Source organism: Gymnoscopelus microlampas (assembly GCF_963454915.1).
Source record: "Gymnoscopelus microlampas genome assembly, chromosome: 22".
Taxonomy (NCBI): Eukaryota; Metazoa; Chordata; class Actinopteri; order Myctophiformes; family Myctophidae; genus Gymnoscopelus; species Gymnoscopelus microlampas.
Window position 1 is genome coordinate 35,184,348 of NC_139959.1, and position 12,582 is coordinate 35,196,929.

The following is a 12,582-nucleotide window of genomic DNA, read 5'->3' on the forward strand; positions in this document are numbered from 1 at the left end:
ACAGTAACAGAGTACATTTACTTAAGTACATATTTTGAGTATTTGTACTTCAGTATTAGAATTTTTAAATACTTTTTATGTTCACTCAAGTACATTTCCAAGACAAATCTTTTACTTTTACTCAAGTACGTGTCAAGGAAGGCTGTGAAATACTAGTTACTTTTCAGTTGTCTGTTTTTTTTCTTGTTTTCCCCCTTCTTCCCTAAAATGCAATTGGCCACACGCTGTGTTGTTCAAAGAAGGAAACCTATCACAGTACACACTCTGCACTGGGATCTACATCACGGGTATTCAACAGGGGGTCTGTGACCCCTAGGTGGTCCTCGGAGTCACTGCAGGGGGGCCACCCATTTTTTTTTCTGATACTTTTTTTGGTTTATTTTAAATGTCTGAAAATATGCATAAATCCAACGTACTATTAGCAAATATAAATTGTAAGAAATGCTGCCCAACTTAACCCCCACTGTGGGGAGGACAGTCGCAATTTAAGCAACAGATAAGTTAAACAATATATAGACCCAGTCTAGTAAAAGTGTACATACTTATAATTACAAATATGAATGATAATAATTCATAGATAAGCCCTAAGCCCAAAAAGCCTGTCAACAGAACCTACTGTAGCAAGTTCACACTTTTGAGTGTACTTGCATAATGTCCTATAATGTAAACCACACTTCATATGTCTGAGAAACGTTTATATATCCTTCCTCTGCTGCGTGTTCTTAAAAGTGTTGCATAGCGAGTGCTGACAACTTATTTTGCTATTATCCTGCCTTTTATACTCTGGTTTTAACAAGAAACATGGAGACTACATGTTCAACTAAAACATTTTCAGACTTATCAGGATGAGAATACAAAGCTACCTAACCTACATTGTATTGAATGAGAGCAGGGTGGAGAGCAACTGTGGCTCAGCAAGATCCATATTTAAATTGGAGAAGGGCGATTTCTCCTATGAGAGCAAACAGGCAGGTGCTCGAGCACTGGTTGGCTCCTATGTGTGCACCTGATGGAGGCACTGCATGCTACAAAGGTTACAGGTTAAACTGTATGTTACACAGGTCACATGTTAAACTGTATGTCACACAGGTCACAGGTTAAACTGTGTTACACAGATCACAGGTTAAACCAGGGGTCTTCAACAGGGGGTCCTGGACCCCTAGGGGGTCCTCAGAGTTACTACAGGGGGTCCGCTAAATCTTTGTGTGATAAGATTTTTCTTTTTACCTTAAACACTTGAAACCTAGCATCCCTTTTCTGAGGAGAACTTTAGCCAAAAATAGCAGATCTACAAGCTCACAACGCCTCGCAGCGCGAGGCGTTGTGAGCTTGTAGATCTGCTATTTTTGGTAAAGAGGTATAGGTGTAGAGGGAAAAAAAGAGCAGCAAAAGCTGATCTGAAACACAATTTTATACAATATAGAGGGGGTCCCTGCTTCATCTCTCTCTCAGCAAGGGGGTCCTTGGCCTGAAAACGTTGAAGACCCCTGGGTTAAACTGTATGTTACACAGGTCACTCGTTGCCAAAGAAATGAGTGCTGAATTGTCAGATGACATGAAAGCTGTGCAGAAGCTGTGAAGAACACCCTGATCTACTTCACCACTCTGAGGTTCGATGGCTTTCACACATAACAGTGTTGTCTGGCATGTTGTCTGGCATGAAGTTACTGTATGTGTCTAGTTGGGAGTTTTTACTTCTCCAAAACAGCACAGAGCTGACTGACAATTTCAATGACGATGTCTGGGTTGTGAGCTGAACATCATTTTAAAGTTCTATGCAAGGCCACAATGCACACGCTATTCACGTTTCTCTATGACAGTCACAGAGCAGGTGAGAGAAAATACAAGAGTAAAAAACGTTTTATGCCAACACCCTGCAAGTAAAAATAAAAAACACATAAATTGCACCTCTCCTAACCTTTTCTTTTTAGAACCAGTGGTGTAGCTCAGTGGTAAATTAGATGTTTGCCCGGGACCCAAACCGCGCCGCGTTGCGAGCTTGTAGATCTGTTATTTTCACTACTTCTTAAACATCATTATTCATGGATTTCAATTTGTTTTATTTGATTTATGAAATAATTTAGCAAATTGATGAAAAGTTGTGATTTTTTGTTTAAACTTTTGAAATTATATATATATAGTTTTTTTATATGTATGAAACAAAAAAGGGGGATATTTTACTCGTGACCCATAAAAATTGGTCACATACATGCATGGGTCCCGACCCACTGCTTGGGAAACGGTGCCATCTATACACATCTACAGACTACAGTACAATGCCTTGCAGGTTTCAGAATGAGAATTTATATGTTTATTGGAATAAGCTTGGATAAAATACGACACTATACCCTATGTCCTGTATCCTGCAGATTTATAGATCATGTTCCAAAACAGATTGCAACAATATGATAGATTATGTAGTCTAGGATTATGTCCATTTCAATTTCCAACATTGTATTCGGCTAAACGGATAATCTCCTGGTTTACGGATTTGGCATTATTATGGCTTAATTTCCCATAAAAAAAATCAATGTTAGTGGGTTTGTAATCATTAAAGTCTCTCTCGTTCTCATTTCCTCGAGCTATGACTCATCTAAATATTCATGAACATTATGTTCTGTATTAATGTGTGACCCAGATTCTGACATCTTTTGTCTTTCATCTATCATATTCATAATCTCATTCCGATACCAGGCCATAGGGCTATAAAAGAAGTGCAGTGCAGTGGATATTCAATTATTCATACAATGTAGATTAATGACTAGTTCATTGATTACTCTTTGTGTTGCCATCATTAACTAAAATCATTGGTTCTCAAAGTGTGGCCGGGGACCCCCAGGGGTCCTGGGGGGGGGGGGTACCAGGGGGTCCCCAGCAAAATTAGTTAATATAGCTTTACAATCATTTTAACCACTTTAACCCTATGTTATACTTTGGCTATTCAAAAATAGCAGATGTACAAGCTCATAGTGCGGCACCGAGTGTCGAGCTTGCCGAGCTTGTAGATCTGCTATTTTTGAAAAGTCCCTGGCACAAAATATTTTTTTAGATGGGGGTCCGCAGCCAAATATATACAATACAATTTTGGGGATCCTTGACATGAAAAAGTTTGAGAACCACTGATATAGATGACATTGGTGTTCAAATAGTGCTTGTGTGATTGTGTAGTATTTTATATATCGTCTCTGTCGGGTGGAAACCTCATATGTCCAAAACTGTTACTTTTCAGGATTCAACTTCACAAAAGCATCAAAAGTAGCAGATCTACAAGCTCAAAACGCGTCGCTTGTAGATCTGCTACTTTTGATGCTTTTGTGTGACGCTGTAATGATCAAGTAGGGCGTAAATAAACGAAAAAACACACAAAGTTAGAATATGGAGATAAGAGGTTTCTTGCCCGGCAGCGACTACATAATGATTGATTGAATACTTTATTCGCATTATTCAAAACAAAAGCACAGGAAAGTGCAGTTCAATACAAGGTCAGCTAAGAGGATTTAAAACGCCAAGAAAGCCTATGGGCTTGTTTTCATTGGGGCTCTTTGCAGGGGTTGCCAGATCTGCTTATTATAATTTCCCCGCAAGATTTTATTTGAAAATAGCTGATCTACAAGCTCACAACGTGTCGCATCGCGACACGTTGTGAGCTTGTAGATCTGCTATTTTCAAATAGCTGATGTATTATGTTAAAGGGCTCATGTGGTCCATAGTCGCTTCTTTTGGGCTGGTTTTCCTAGACCTGGTTGCTTGTTTCTCTCACAGAATCTGGCAACACTGGTCCTTTGTACTCAATTCATAGAGAACATGACATTGGTGTTCAGCTAGTGCTTGTAGTATTTTATATATTGTTTAAAAAATGCATAATATAGCACAAAGACTTTAAGAACATGTATTCTGCTGATCGTTTCTCAAATATGAACAGTTAGTAGTTATGTAATGTGTAGTAATGTGGGGTTAAGCCAGTGTTTTCTGTCATAATAAACAGTGTGTATAAAAAAAAGGCAGCCTGTTTAACCACCAAATACTGTATACAACATGCATGCGACAAATAGCTGATCTTCAAACAGATACACCTGCCAGCATGCCTCAGTTCACACCCCCATACTAGCCCCCCCCCCCCCCTGCCCCCCCTGCCCCCCATGCCTCCTTTTAGTGCGTGCGCGCACGCACGCACGCACGCACGCACACGCACACACACACACACACACACACACACACACACACACACACACACACACACACACACACACACACACACACACACACACACACACACACACACACACACACACACACACCTCTTCTGGTGCTTGGATCTTGGATCAAACCATTTCCATTGCCAGTAACACCAGAGGGGAGATGAGCTGTCTGGCTCTACGGGTGGTGGGGGGCAGGGTTGCCATGTCTGCTTATTATGATTAAGTGACTTTGGGCTTGTTTTTCTGTAAAGTCTCTTGTAAATATTGTATGTTGTCAGGGACCCCCCGCCCGTACCAGAATTGTGTTGTTAAATAAAAAATCACACCCAGTGTGAAGAGAGTGGTGCCTTTGAAAGTGTAACTGGTTGCATCCTTGTGTTGCAATCAGCAACAATATGTTGTCACGTGACACGTGACAACATATTGTCACGTGTCACGTGAAGCTTGACCAATCAGACGTGCTCAAACATACGGACATACAGACGGACGGACGGACATACGGACATACGGACACACAGACAAAGTCAAATGTAGGAGTGGTTGGCACCACTCAAAAATATTTCACATTTTGCACTTTTTTTCCCCCTCAACATATTGTTTTTGTTCTTGTTTCGCGTTGTGAGCTTGTAGATCTGCTATTTTCAAATAGCCGATGCATATAGGTTTATAAAGTGCTCATGTGGCCTAATAGTCGCTCCTTCTAGGCTTGTTTTAAAAGACCTGGTTGCTTATGTCTCTCGCTAAATGTGGCAACACTGCCAGTAAACCCAGAGGGGGAGATGAGCTGTCTTGAAGCCCAGGCTCTATGGGTGGTGGAGGTGGGGGGGGGGGGGGGGGGGTGATGGGGCGAGGGGGGGGGGGGGGGGGGGGGGGGGGTTCAATTCAAACCCAGCATTCACAGCACACTGTGCCAGACAAAAACCCTTTTCCAATAAGGCCGGTCTCCTCCGGGATGCCTGCCCTGGAAATCACAGGCATGAAAGCCCTTCCACCAGCACCTCTTTGTGTGTCGTTCTTTTCTTCTCTTTCTATTCATTCAACATCTTTTTATTCAGATTTTAACCCATTAAGACCTGAGGCCGCATCTAATCCTAACAATTTTTCAGAAAAAAATATAAAAAAAATAATATTCACGTATGAGCTTGTAGATCTGCTGTTTTTGAATAGCCAAAGAAATCTAAAGTGACACAGATGCGTTACAGGTCTTAAAGGGTTAATACAAAAACACAGGGGCGAGTACATACTGTACATAGTGCATGGTGTCTTAAATCATATACATCCTGAATAATATATATATAAAATAAGAATAACAACAGCCTATGTGCTACTGCAACCAATATCACATAAAGGATACATTTAGGTCAGACAGATCCAAAGTATCAATGACACCAGATATAAATGTTATCACAAAGATTTTTTAAAACTCATTCTCCTATCTATCCCCCTCAATCCCCAATATTATCAATCGTAAGGCACAATCTCAAAAATGTAATAAATAAAAAAGAATGAAAAATAAAGGAAAATATTATTTAGGTGTGCTGTACTTTGGTTTCATTGTGTGTTGTGTGCGTGTGCGTGTGCGTGTGCGTGTGCGTGTGCGTGTGCGTGTGCATGTGCATGTGCGTGTGCGTGTGCGTGTGCGTGTGCGTGTCTGTGTGGAGGCTGAATGAAAGCCAGGACAATGCCCATGCTGTGAAATGTATAATTTCCCCCTAGCTGTTTTTGCTAAAGGATATTATAGCGAGATGCCTCCATATACTGTACTGTAGTGTAATGCCTAATGTATGTACTGTATATGACAGTGTCACATGCTTATTTTCGACGCTTGACAACAAACTATGAATGACAAATATCTTGCAATATCTTTGGAATATTACAGCACTGTTGTACGAAGGTCCTATGCTGCGCTGCTTTTTTTCTCGTTTCACTTTATGAGTGTAAAGAATTAAAGAAATACATATACGCATATACGCGGCCAAGTACATATTAATTTGGGGCTCCTTCTTGACATGACTGTGACGAAGGATGATGAATGTTTGAGAACCACTCTGTTGGAGATTGGAGCTGTACACCACTAAACCAATACACTATAGCAGCTATTCTATAGCAGCTATAAGTGTATTCGTTTGGTGGTGGTCAAGTTCATCTCCTCAGGAATGCTGTGCATTCTGCCCTGCACAATGGCTGAGGCAGTGTGGTAGCCTCCCTTTGTGGCATCCTCATCACCATCAGTAGGCTACCAGCACACTGCCAGGTCGCTCTGAGCCACAGCCAATGTGGAATCTGACAGACAAAGAACCTGGGATACAAAGAGACGAGGCAGCTATAGACATGCTGTCCACGTCTTCCACAGCCTTGTACAATCATTTCCACGATTCAACCAATTATTTTCAAGCTGTTGACCTCTACTTCTGTAACTATGCAAAGTTTAATACATAAAAACACCCTAATAAAAATATTTATAGATACACATTTTTTTTAAATGAGCTCTTGAGGAATGCATGCAGTAGTGCAGTGGTTCTCAACCAGTGGTCCGGGGACCACCAGTGGTCCTTGAAGGGGTTTCAGGGGGTCACCAGCAAAATTAGTTAACATATACTGTAGCGTCACAATCATTTTAACCACTTAGCTTTGGTTGTTCAAAAATAGCAGATATACAAGCTCATAGTGCGGCACCGAGTGCCGCGCTATGAGCTTGTAGATCTGCTATTTTTGAAAAATCTTGAAAATGTGTGCAAATCTTTGAATATATATATTTTTTGAAGTAAACATTTTTAACTAAAATCTTTGCTTCTGGGGGGTCCCTGGCACAAAACATTTTCAGATGGTGGTCCGCGGCCACATACATGTCAATTTCGGGGTCCTTGGCATGAAAAAGGTTGAAAACCACTGCAGTTGTGGAAGAAGTGTAGTATGTATTATTGTGTAAAATGTTATGCTATATGTTGATGAATTGAATACATATAGGACTTTTTTGTGTTGTCTTTTTAGCCTTAATGTCTGACTGTACCACGTGCTGTTTATATTTCTGAATAATAAAGTATTCAATTAATCAATCAATCAAATAGCTACTGTGATTTGGAATTTAAGTAAACGTAGCAGTAGCCTTCACCACAGTGTTAAAAAAATACTCTGTTACAACAAAACGTCCTGCATTGAAACCCTTACGTAGGTCAATGTACCAACGTATTAGCTTCAAAATATGTTGCAAACCTAAAAGTATACTCATTTGCAGAATGCCCATTTCAGAATCATACATAATATCATGGACAATCATTATTGATCGTTAACCACTTAAGCCCTATTTTATACTTTGAATTTTCTAAAATGTAGCTCTAAGCGTAAGTTCAATACAGAAGATCTCTTCTCTCACGCTTTGATATTTGCACTTTAGTTTATTGATTGGAATTTTCCTCAAATAGCCTTTTATTCATAGCTTGAAGCTTTGAGCTCCATACTAGCCTATCGTAATCTGCCAATCTGCAGTCAGCCAATCAGGCAATTTGGCTCCGTCTTTAAAAAAGTACCTACTTACTTACTTACCTCGAAAAGTATACACTTTGAGTAAATGTACTTAGTTACTTTAAATTACACCCTTGGTTCTCAAACTTTAATGTGCCAAGGACCCCCAAATTGATATGTATGTGGTCGCTGAAAATATGTTGTGCCAGGGACCCCCAGAAGCAAATATTTGTGCTAAAAATGTTTGCCTTAAAAATAAAAAGATTGAAAGATTTGCACACACAAGATTTTCAAAAATAGCAGATCTACAATACTTTTAATTGGTTCACTATTTATAAAACCCACAGACACACGTAAACCCTTTCACAGCATGTTGTGAGCTTTTTCAGCATGTTGTGAGCTTCACATAAAAAACGTTCAAAAATAGCAACAAAAAAAAGAGCAGATCTTAACAACATGTCACATCGTGACACGTCGTGTATATCAGCTATTTTTGTTTACTTAAGTGCGACTAAAACAAAACAAAAAATCACACTGCTGTATGAAAAAAGTAGGGCATTAATTTACAACAAAGATGCAAGCAGGGACGTGCACAGATAGACTCTAGGTGGTGCTAGAGCACTTGCCCTTTGCCCTCTTGACCTCTTGACCAGAAGTGCCCTTTTGAAAAAAAGAAGAAAAAAACACCAGTTTACAGCAGGGGTCTTCAACAGGGGGTCCGGGACCCCTAGGGGGTCCTCAGAGTTACTACAGGGGGTCCGCCAAATCTTTATGTGATATGATTTTTCTTTTTACCTAGCATCCCTTTTCTGAGGAGAACTTTAGCCAAAAATAGCAGATCTACGAGGCGTTGTGGGCTTGTAGATCGGCTATTTTTGGCAAAGAGGTATAGGTGTAGATGGAAAAAAGAGCAGACCAAGTAAAAAATATATATAATTTACTTGAGCACCTGCCCCTCAAAATGTCTGTGCACGCCACTGGATACAAGGTTTCTGGCTGACAGCAACAGTAATTAGATGGATGCAGACAAAAGAAGCAGAAAATAAAGAGGCCGTTGGCTCTGTTCCTAAATCTATGACCATCCATTATCTCTTTAGCTTAATGGAGTTTCAGAGAGAGAACAGGAACAGCTTATTGATTTGTCATGTCGTTTATCCACCAACTCTAATGTCAAACATTTCATTCTGGGAGACAATAAGCAGAACGCATTCATCCATGTGTTCTTGAACAGCAAAATCTGGATTCTTTACGGGTCCAATTGTCACACTCGAATTTAAATGAACACTCTTTGAGTCTGGGTGGCAGTGGTGTAAAGTAACTAGGCCTACTGTAAGTACATTTACTCAAGTACTGTACTTTTGAGGTATTGTTTTACTTTACTGGAGTATTTCCAATTTTCAATGCTTTTACTTCTACTCCACTACATCTCAGAGGCAAATATTGTACTCCACTACAATTATTTGAATACTTAAGTTACTAGTTACTTTGTAGATTTTGATTATTACTACAAAACATACACTAACCACTTAAGCCCTATGTATACATAGGCTATTTGAAAATATCAGATCTACAAGCGCACAATGCGTCGCTTTGCAACGCGTTGTGAGCTTGTAGATCGGCTATTTTCAAAGCATTTTTATACATTTGGAATTGGAAACTTGTGAAATGGGACATTCTGCATAATGAGCACTTTTACTTTCAGTACTTAAGTACATTTCAATGCAAATACTTTTGCACTTTGACTTAAGTAAAGTTTTAATACCAGACTTTTATTTGTAACAGAGTATTTCTACATTGTGGTATTGGTACTTTTACTTATGTACAAAAATGTGAGTACTTCTTCCACCAATGCTGGATGGTACTGTGTGCTGAATGATACATATCTGACCGGCATCTTAATCCAATTGTTAACCTCAGTAGGGGCTGTTAGTGACACGATACTTCACTTTGTGATACAAGCGCCAAATTTTCCACAAAGTTTCTTCTGGACCTACTTTTTCACAAAAGCCCGTTAGCCACCCAAAAAAAAACAATATGGCTGCCATTTTCCAAAATGGCTGCCGGCGAAAGACATGCTATGTGGTTTTTGACCTGGATTGTGATTGGATAATCCAATTTTGATTATTTTGGCATCAGAACATAGTTTTGACTCCCCCCCACCCCCTCCCCCCGTTAGCCATGCAAAAAATATATATATGACTGCCATTTTCCAAAATGGCTGCCGGCGAAAGACATTTTATGTGTTTTTTTACCTGTATTGTGATTGGATAATCCAAATGTTTTCTGAGGGTGTACTGTAAAAGGTTGCGCAGAATGCGCACCATTGAGCTAAGGGACTAACGGGACACAGGTGGAGAAATAAAACTAATCACAAGGTAATGAGACAAGACAGGAAACGTTACAACAAAATAAAACGAACACAACAGTAAAGTAAAAACTAAGTAACCACTTAAAACAGGACAAACAAACACATTACAAAACAGTACTGTACTGTTATTGTACAGCACTGTACTTTACTCTACTGTACTGTTCTGTTATTGTACAGCACAGTACTATACTGTTTTGCTATTGTACAGCACAGCACAGTGCTGTACTGTATTGTTATTGAACAGCACTGTACTGTACTGTATTGTATTGTTGTTGGTTACCAGTTCACGATTTAGTGAAGAATCTAGGCCCTGAAAAATCCATTGGCATCCTTTCTTTCACTGGATGTGATGTCGTGTCAACCTTTCGTGGGAAAAGGCAAAAAGACAGAAACCCGGTAAGTGTGGCCTGAAGTGTCTCATGTCTTCCAGAAGCTCAGTCAATACCCACCAGTAACAGTGCATGACAAGAACAGCACTGGTGATGGGGTTGATGATGCAAGATTTTACCTGTTTGCATGGAAGCAGAGGTCCTATGATGCCATTCCACCTACAAGGGCATCTCTTGCACATCATGTGAAGCATGCCACTTATCAAGTTGCCCCTGTCTGAAGCCAGGTAACTGTATGTCAAATGTCATACAGAGAGCCCTGCCAGCTGGGGATGGCGAGCAGAAGATGACATTTGGCAAGTAGCGTGGATGACACTCTACAATTGCCCAGATTTGTGAACAACTGACAAAAGCCGGTGCAACCGTGCAAGACTGAACGTCGTGGTAGATGCAAGTGCTACCGCTTTGGCGTTCAGTGCACACAGCTGAGTGCCTGCAAATGTGACGATTAGAACAATTTGTGATCCAGGGGGGGGGGGGGACTGGGGGGGGGGACTGGGGGGGGGGGGACTCATATGTTGATACCAAAATAATCAAAATCCAATCACAATCCAGGTCAAAATACACATAAAATGTCTTTCCCCAGCAGCCATTTTGGAAAGTGGCAGCTACTGTATATATATTTTTTTTTTGTGTGGCTAACGGGGGGAGGGGGCGGGGGGGAGTCAAAACTATATTCTGATGCCAAAATAATCAAAATTGGATAATCCAATCACAATCCAGGTCAAAATACACATAAAATGCCTTTTGCCTGAAGCCATTTTGGAAAATGGCAGCCATATTGGGTTTTTTTCCGCGTAGCTAACGGGGGGAGGGGGCGGGGGGAGTGAAAACTATATGTTAATACCAATATAATCAAAATCCAATCACAATCCAGGTCAAATACACATAAAATGTCTTTCGCCAGCAGCCATTTTGAAAAATGGCAGCCATATTGTTTTTTTTTGCGTGGCTAACGGGCTTTTCTGCAAAAGTAGGTCCTAGGCATTGTTCATGCCAAATTTGGAAATAAGAGATTACCTATGTGGGTTGTAAATTTATATCAAACAATCTCTCGGCTGATAAAATGTCAACAAAAGTCATCAAGAAAGTCAACCATAGAATACATCTTTTGGGCAGGATCTCCTCGTTGGTCAATAGGAATGCACTGAGGACTCTAGCTGGAGCACTCATCCAACGTCATTTTGACTATACAGTACATGCACCTCGAAGGCACTAAAATCAAATCTACAGACCTCTCAAAAGAAACTATAGACCTCACATCTAGGACACACCTAAAGGTGACTCTCCACCAAACAGACTACAACAGACAGACTACAACAGACTGGCAGTCTGTTGGCAAAAGTTGGCATTTAGTTCAGCACAAACTATCGGCTGTCGTTAATGAGGACTCATTTTTACAAGCAGAGTTGCCATATTTCGTGAGAGAAATAAGCAACCAGGTCTAGGAAAACAAGCCCAAAAGTAGCAACTTAGGCCACATGAGCACTTTAAACCTACTGTAACCTACATACAAGCTCGGCTATTTTCAAAAACTCTTGCAATACAATGTGAAATTCTTTTGAAACATTTTAACAACACAAATGCACAAAACATTTTCATGAAAATATTTGACAACCACTGGTTTAAATAATTAAAACATTTGGAAACATGTCGTCAGGAGACGCTTTCCAACGATCATGCACCGAGTCGGGACGATATCAGTACGATGGAGAGTTGGCTTAACACCTGCTCATTATGCTATAGGGTGGGATGGCTCAGGGTAGAGGACAGAGACTCTGTCCTCTACCCTGAGCCATCCCACCCTATAGCATAATCTAGAAAACCAGGCCCATTGCAAGCTGTTGTTCTCCGTCACACAAAGAAAGAAAAAGCAGACCTCTAGTCTGTTATGTGTCAGAAACTGACTTGGAGCACAAGGCCGAGAAGAGCGGGAAAAACTGAAAAGAGAGAGAGTGAATGAGAGAGACAGTATGATGTTGGTGTCGGGCAAAAAACTCCTTCCTCCATGTTTCAACTTGAAAATGAACACATTACAGCGTCAGAGTTACAGGTACATGGACACTGGTCCATTGGGTGTCTTGAAAACCAGGCCCATTGCAAGTTGGCGTTGCTGTACTCTAGTACAGCAACTTGCAATGGGCCTGGTTTTCAAGACACCTAA

The 12,582-nt window shown here is 40.5% G+C and overlaps 1 long non-coding RNA gene across 1 annotated transcript in view; it reads left to right on the plus strand.

Moving 5' to 3' along the window:
• Positions 1 to 3,713: 3,713 nt before the first annotated feature.
• The window catches only part of LOC311038482, a 389,296-nt gene continuing 380,427 nt past the window's right edge, over positions 3,714 to 12,582 (plus strand). The window contains exon 1 of the long non-coding RNA XR_014600058.1: positions 3,714 to 3,784. This is a non-coding gene — a long non-coding RNA (uncharacterized lncRNA). The remainder of the gene's footprint in view (positions 3,785 to 12,582) is intronic.